General features: G+C 43.5%; 1 long non-coding RNA gene across 1 annotated transcript; it reads right to left on the reverse strand.

Moving 5' to 3' along the window:
* Positions 1 to 6,226: 6,226 nt before the first annotated feature.
* Positions 6,227 to 6,731, reverse strand: LOC311135881. Its single transcript, XR_014613818.1, has 2 exons — positions 6,501 to 6,731; positions 6,227 to 6,396 (listed from the first exon to the last, which is right to left on the reverse strand). It is a non-coding gene; the product is annotated as an uncharacterized lncRNA (long non-coding RNA).
* Positions 6,732 to 6,954: the final 223 nt, after the last annotated feature.

Genomic DNA, 6,954 nt, shown 5'->3' on the forward strand with positions numbered 1-6,954 from the left:
AGAACATGCACTCTACACACACTCTAGAACACACACTCTACACACACACTCTAGAACATGCACTCTACACAAACACTCTAGAACACGCACTCTACACACACTCTACACACACACTCTAGAACATGCACTCTACACAAACTCTAGAACATAAACTCTAACCACTCTAGAACATGCACTCTACACACACACTCTATAACATGCACTCTACACACACACACTCTAGAACATGCACTCTACACACACTCTAGAACACACACTCTACAAACACTAGTACATGCACTCTACACACACTCTAGAACACACACTCTACACACACTCTAGAACATAACACTCTACACACACTCTAGAACACAAACTCTAACCACTCTAGAACATAAACTCTACACACACACTCTAGAACATGCACTCTACAAACACTCTAGAACATGCACTCTACACACACTCTACAAACACTCTAGAACACACACTCTACACACACACTCTAGAACATGCACTCTACACACACTCTAGAACACAAACTCTAACCACTCTAGAACATGCACTCTACACACACACACTCTAGAACATGCACTCTACACACACTCTAGAACATGCACTCTACACACACTCTAGAACACACACTCTACACACACACTCTAGAACATGCACTCTACACACACACTCTAGAAAATGCACTCTACACACACACTCTAGAACATGCACTCTACACACACTCTAAAACACACACTCTACAACACACACTCTATACACTCTAGAACACACACTCTACACACACATTCTAGAACATGCACTCTACACAAACACTCTAGAACATGCAGTCTACACACACTCTAGAACACACATCCTACACACACACTCTAGAGCATGAACTCTACACACACTCTAGAACATACATTCTACATACACACTCTAGAACATGCACTCTACACACACTCTAGAACAGACACTCTACACACACACTCTAGAACACGCACTCTACACACATTCTAGAGCATGCACTCTACACACACTCTAGAACACACACTCTACACACTCTAGAACATGCACTCTACACACACTCTAGAACAAGAACTCTACACACACTCTAGAACACGCACTCTACACACACTCTAGAGCATGAACTGTACACACACTCTAGAACACACACTCTACACACACACTCTAGAACATGCACTCTACACACACTCTGGAACAAACACTCTACACACACATTCTAGAACATGCACTCTACACACACACTCTAGAACATGCACTCTACACACACTCTAGAACACACACTCTACACACACACTCTAGAACATGCACTCTACACAAACACTCTAGAACACGCACTCTACACACACTCTACACACACACTCTAGAACATGCACTCTACACACTCTAGAGCATGCACTCTACACACTCTAGAACACACACTATACACACACACTCTAGAACATGCACTCTAACACACTCTAGAACACACACTCTACACACACATTCTAGAACATGCACTCTACACAAACACTCTAGAACATGCAGTCTACACACACACTCTAGAGCATGCACTCTACACACACTCTAGAACATGCATTCTACATACACACTCTAGAACACACTCTAGAACATGCACTCTACACACACACTCTAGAACATGCACTCTACACACACTCTAGAGCATGCAATCTACACACACTCTAGAACACACACTCTCCACACTCTAGAACATGCACTCTACACACACTCTAGAACATGCACTCTACACACACACTCTAGAACACGCATTCTACACACACTCTAGAAAATGTGCACTCTACACCCACTCTAGAACATGCACTCTACACACACTCTAGAACACACACATATGCACACACACTCTAGAACATGCACTCTAGAACACACACTCTACAAACACTAGAACATGCACTCTACACACACACTCTAGAACATGCACTCTAGAATACACACTCTACAAACACTAGAACATGCACTCTACACACACACTCTAGAGCATGCACTCTACACACACTCTAGAACACACACTCTCCACACTCTAGAACACACACACTCTAGAACATGCACTCTACACACACTCCATAATAAACCCCAGGAAGAGTAGCTGCTGCCTTGGCAGGAACTAATGTGGATCCATAATAAACCCCAGGAAGAGTAGCTGCTGCCTTGGCAGGAACTAATGGGGATCCATAATAAACCCCAGGAAGAGTAGCTGCTGCCATGGCAGGAACTAATGTGGATCCATAATAAACCCCAGGAAGAGTAGCTGCTGCCTTGGCAGGAACTAATGGGGATCCATAATAAACCCCAGGAAGAGTAGCTGCTGCCTTGGCAGGAACTAATGGGGATCCATAATAAACCCCAGGAAGAGTAGCTGCTGCCTTGGCAGGAACTAATGGGGATCCATAATAAACCCCAGGAAGAGTAGCCCCAGAATAAATGACTTTTCTCCCGGGTAACCCGGTGTTTCCCGCCAAAACCAGAAGCGTCATTAAAAATCATATAAAGCATATCAATAGGCCTCTGTCTGGTTTTGATTAGAGATTTGATCGAACATTCCAGCCTGATGCTACCTGAGCCTGACAAGCCATATATTAAATACATTTTATAAGCCCTACATTAAAGATATTTTATGAGCCCAAGCCCAAAAAAAGCATAAATGATTGTGCCGTTATTCAATACATATATGATATATAGGTTACTGCACATTACGCACGACATAAAAACATAAAAGCCCATAGATGTAGCTAGCTATATGCTCTCTTGTATAAATAAATGAAACTAGCTCCGGTAGGCTAATCTTTATTAGTGTGATCTGTACTGTATTGTATTATACTGTATTAAATGGACTGGAATTACGCACCTCCTTCAAACCATGATAAAGCAGGGAGAGAACATGCATTCTGGTGCAGCACATGCGGCCTACAAAGTGACAAGTACAGGCTAGCGAATTTGATTTGATTTTTTAAATATAATAGGGCCTATTTGTATAATTAGTATGCTGACTCATATACACCTTTTTTTTAACATTTCCCCTAATATCAGTCTACCTCCTCTTTCTCTATTGTTGCTTCGTTCCTTCCTCGCTTTCAACAGTTAAATGAAATATGTTTCGTTGTCCTTGCTTATCTTCATCATTCTAATGAGATGCTTGCGTAATGAAGGACTAGAATTAGATGCAGACGGCTTTTCACTTCTCTTCATGAAGATTGAATGGTTACGGGTTTGAATAAATAACTGCTATATTAGCCTACCGCCATCGCGCGTTCGCTCTTCTTTCAAACTACCGGTGAGTTCTATTGGCTGCTGTATTTAACGATCAGCAAACAAGAGCTTGCATCCCTCTTCGAATAGTCTATTGGCATAAGAAATGCACAACAACAAAAAAAAATGTCAAGCAAGCTATTCTAGTCTAGCTTTTCTTGCATGGTACTCCAAGAGCCAAGGAGCATTGTTTTTAAGGAGAGAGGCCAGCGGGAGCACAGGTGCGTCCGTATTGCGCAAGAGACACAGGCTATAAATTAGAACCTTATTATGCATAAACCATCATTCATTATCTCAATATAAGGCTAATACTGCATTGAATGTATTACCTGAAAGAGGTAGGCTAGGACACACACACACACACGCACGAACGCACACACACACACACACACACACACACATATACAGTGAAGGAAAAAAGTATTTGATCGCCTGCTGATTTTGTACGTTTGCCCACTGATAAAGACATGATCAGTCTATAATTTTAATGGTAGGTTTGTTTGAACAGTGAGAGACAGAATAACAACAAAAAAATCCAGAAAAACGCATGTCAAAAATGTTATAAATTGATTTGCATTTGAATGAGGGAAATAAGTATTTGACCCCTCTGCAAAACATGACTTAGTACTTGGTGGCAAAACCCTTGTTGGCAATCACAGAGGTCAGACGTTTCTTGTAGTTGGCCACCAGGTTTGCACACATCTCAGGAGGGATTTTGTCCCACTCCTCTTTGCAGATCTTCTCCAAGTCATTAAGGTTTCAAGGCTGACGTTTGGCAACTCGAACCTTCAGCTCCCTCCACAGATTTTCTATGGGATTAAGGTCTGGAGACTGGCTAGGCCACTCCAGGACCTTAATGTGCTTCTTCTTGAGCCACTCCTTTGTTGCCTTGGCCGTGAGTTTTGGGTCATTGTCATGCTGGTTCTATGGTGGATAAAGGAAGCATTTCCTCTACTACAATCCTGTTCAGCTCTCCCTGCGTTACAGCCTGTTTGGATGAGGTAGGCCTACAGTCATCTTCAGCAGCAGTGGTCAGGATTCAGGGCTCTTTCGCTGTGAGTTTTGTTTTTGGCGTGCAGGTGCTTCAAGCGATTGGAAGTTGTGTTTCTAGCAGCGGAGAGGTGTTTCTCGCCTGGACAGTTTACATTTTACAGTTACATTCTTGTAATTTTGTGCCCCCCCAAATCAAAGTAATGGGACTTCCATGCTGAAAAAGTAGATTTAATTTCTCATCTTCCTCACTAAAGCGGTTAGTGGTAGTGCGCGAGTAACTTAGTGAGAGGACGAGTAGGGTGACTCCACTAGCCAGGTTTCGAACCCAGGCCACCAACACCAATGTGGACGCCCCAACCACTGTCCGAATAAGGGTCATCTCTAGGGAACGTGCTTATTGAGCCAGTATAGTTAGGCCCTGTCCAGAATAAACCCTAACCCCTTCTCCCTAGGCACTTGTGTAGATCTGAGACAACTTTATAGGTGTAAGCAATAGGGTAATTGAACTTTAAAGTAAATCTCAGCTCTGTTAAAAGTACACTCAATAAAATATATTAGATAACTATAGAGAAAACCCTTAAATTGCTGAAATAAATAAATAAAATCAATGATGAGATAATCATCAGATTAATTGGTAGAGCATGGCGCTTGTAACGCCAGGGTAGTGGGTTCGATCCCTGGGACCACCCATACGTAAAAATGTATGGGCACATGACTGTAAGTCGCTTTGGATAAAAGCGTCTGCTAAATGGCATATTATTGGCATATTATTATTATTATTATTATTATTATTATTATTAGATTAACTTTTACTACTATATTAATGAACATGTATGTCAATGTGTGTCAAATATGTAATTAAAAACACTGTGTGTGAGTATCCCTAACCTTTCCAACAGACAGAGAGCTATGAATGATTCACCAAGCAGGGTCTTGATTGGCTCGGCAACAGTAAAAAGACCTGTTGTGTAACAATATTTTTTTTGGGACACATAAATGTTCTTGCATCGTTCCCGTGAAACGTGGTCTAAAACATAAATATCTTATATTCTGAGAACATGGCAACCATAGTCGGTGTATGTTTGGTGGGACGTTGATGGAATGTTCTCATAACCTCTCCTAAATATGAATGGTGTGTATGATGGAATATTCTCCTAAATATGTAAATATATAATATATATAATATGAAAAGGTGTGTACAGCAATAGTAACATAGAATGAGCCATGACAAGAATACAGTATACACATACTATAGTCAATGAACAGCAGGTATTCCTCTTGTCCAGATGGGATAGGGCAGTGTGCTGTGCGATGGCGATTGCATCGTCTGTGGATCTATTGGGGCGGTATGCAAATTGCAGTGGGTCTAGGGTGTCAGGTAAGGTAGAGGTGATATGATCCTTGACTAGCCTCTCAAAAGCACTTCATGATGACATAAGTGAGTGCTACGGGGTGATAGTCATTTAGTTCAGTTACCTTTGCTTTCTTGGGTACAGGAACAATGGTGGACATCTTGAAGCAAGTGTGGACAGCAGACTGGGATAGGGAGAGATTGAATATGTCCGTAAACACTCCAGTCAGCTGGTCTGCACATGCTCTGAGGACGTGGCTTGGGAGGACTTCTGGGCCATGACAGCCTTGCGAGGGTTAACACGCTTAAATGTCTTACTCACGTCGGCCAAGGAAAACGAGAGTTCACAGTCCTTGTGAGCGGCAGTGGACCGCGTCGCCGGCTCTGTGTTTTCCTCGAAGCGGGCGAAGAAGGTGTTTAGCTTGTCCGGGAGTGAGACGTTGGTGTCTACAACGTGGCTGGCTTTCCCTTCATAATCCCTGATTGTCTGTAGACCCTGCCACATACACTACATTGCCAACAGTATAGAATGGAAGCACAGAATCATCTAGAATGTCATTGTATGCTGTAGCGTTGTCACGGTTTACTAAGCCAGAACCCAGAAGCAGACCAGGACAAGGTGAGTTGAAACGAAGGTGAGTCTTTATTTAACAGATTCAAAAGCGATGCTGAATAATCCAGGGAACAGAGCGGGCGGCGGAGATGAGTTGGTGGGGGTGCAGTGGCAGGTCCAATAATGGCTCGGCAGCCGCCGACCACCAGGCAGGGGTTGGGTGAAGGTTCCGGGTGAGTGACTGCAGATAGAACAAAACGGAGGTAAGTACACAGCAAGCCAACAAGGTGCAAAACAACAAAACCAACGCTAGAAGCTCCAAGGCTGATACACTGACAAACATACTGTTCATGGCTAACGATCCGGCAGGGAATGGATGTCAGGTCAGAGCTTATGAAGGTGATGATCAGGACCAGGTGTGCAGATCGCTGATGAGATGCAGGTGCGGTTAATCGGGAGATCTCCCGCCTAGCAACGTCGCCCGGCAACCAGGCAGGGAGCGTTCAAGAACCCTCAGGAAACTGGAGATTCCGAGCAGAAAAATGGCAACACAGGCAGGAACCGACTCAGGATGCAGGGTTCATGACAAGCGTTAAGAGTTCCCTTCACTGGAACTAAGGGGCCTTTCCACTAGATGTTGGAACATTGCTGCGGGGACCTACTTCCATTCAGACACAAGAGCATTAGTGAGGTCGGGCACTGATGTTGGGCGATTAGGCCCGGCTCGCAGTCTGCGTTCCAATTCATCCCAAAGGTGTTCGATGGGGTTGAGGTCAGGGCTCTGTGCAGGCCAGTCAAG

Source organism: Coregonus lavaretus (genome assembly GCF_964263955.1).
Source record: "Coregonus lavaretus genome assembly, chromosome: 10".
Classification (NCBI taxonomy): Eukaryota; Metazoa; Chordata; class Actinopteri; order Salmoniformes; family Salmonidae; genus Coregonus; species Coregonus lavaretus.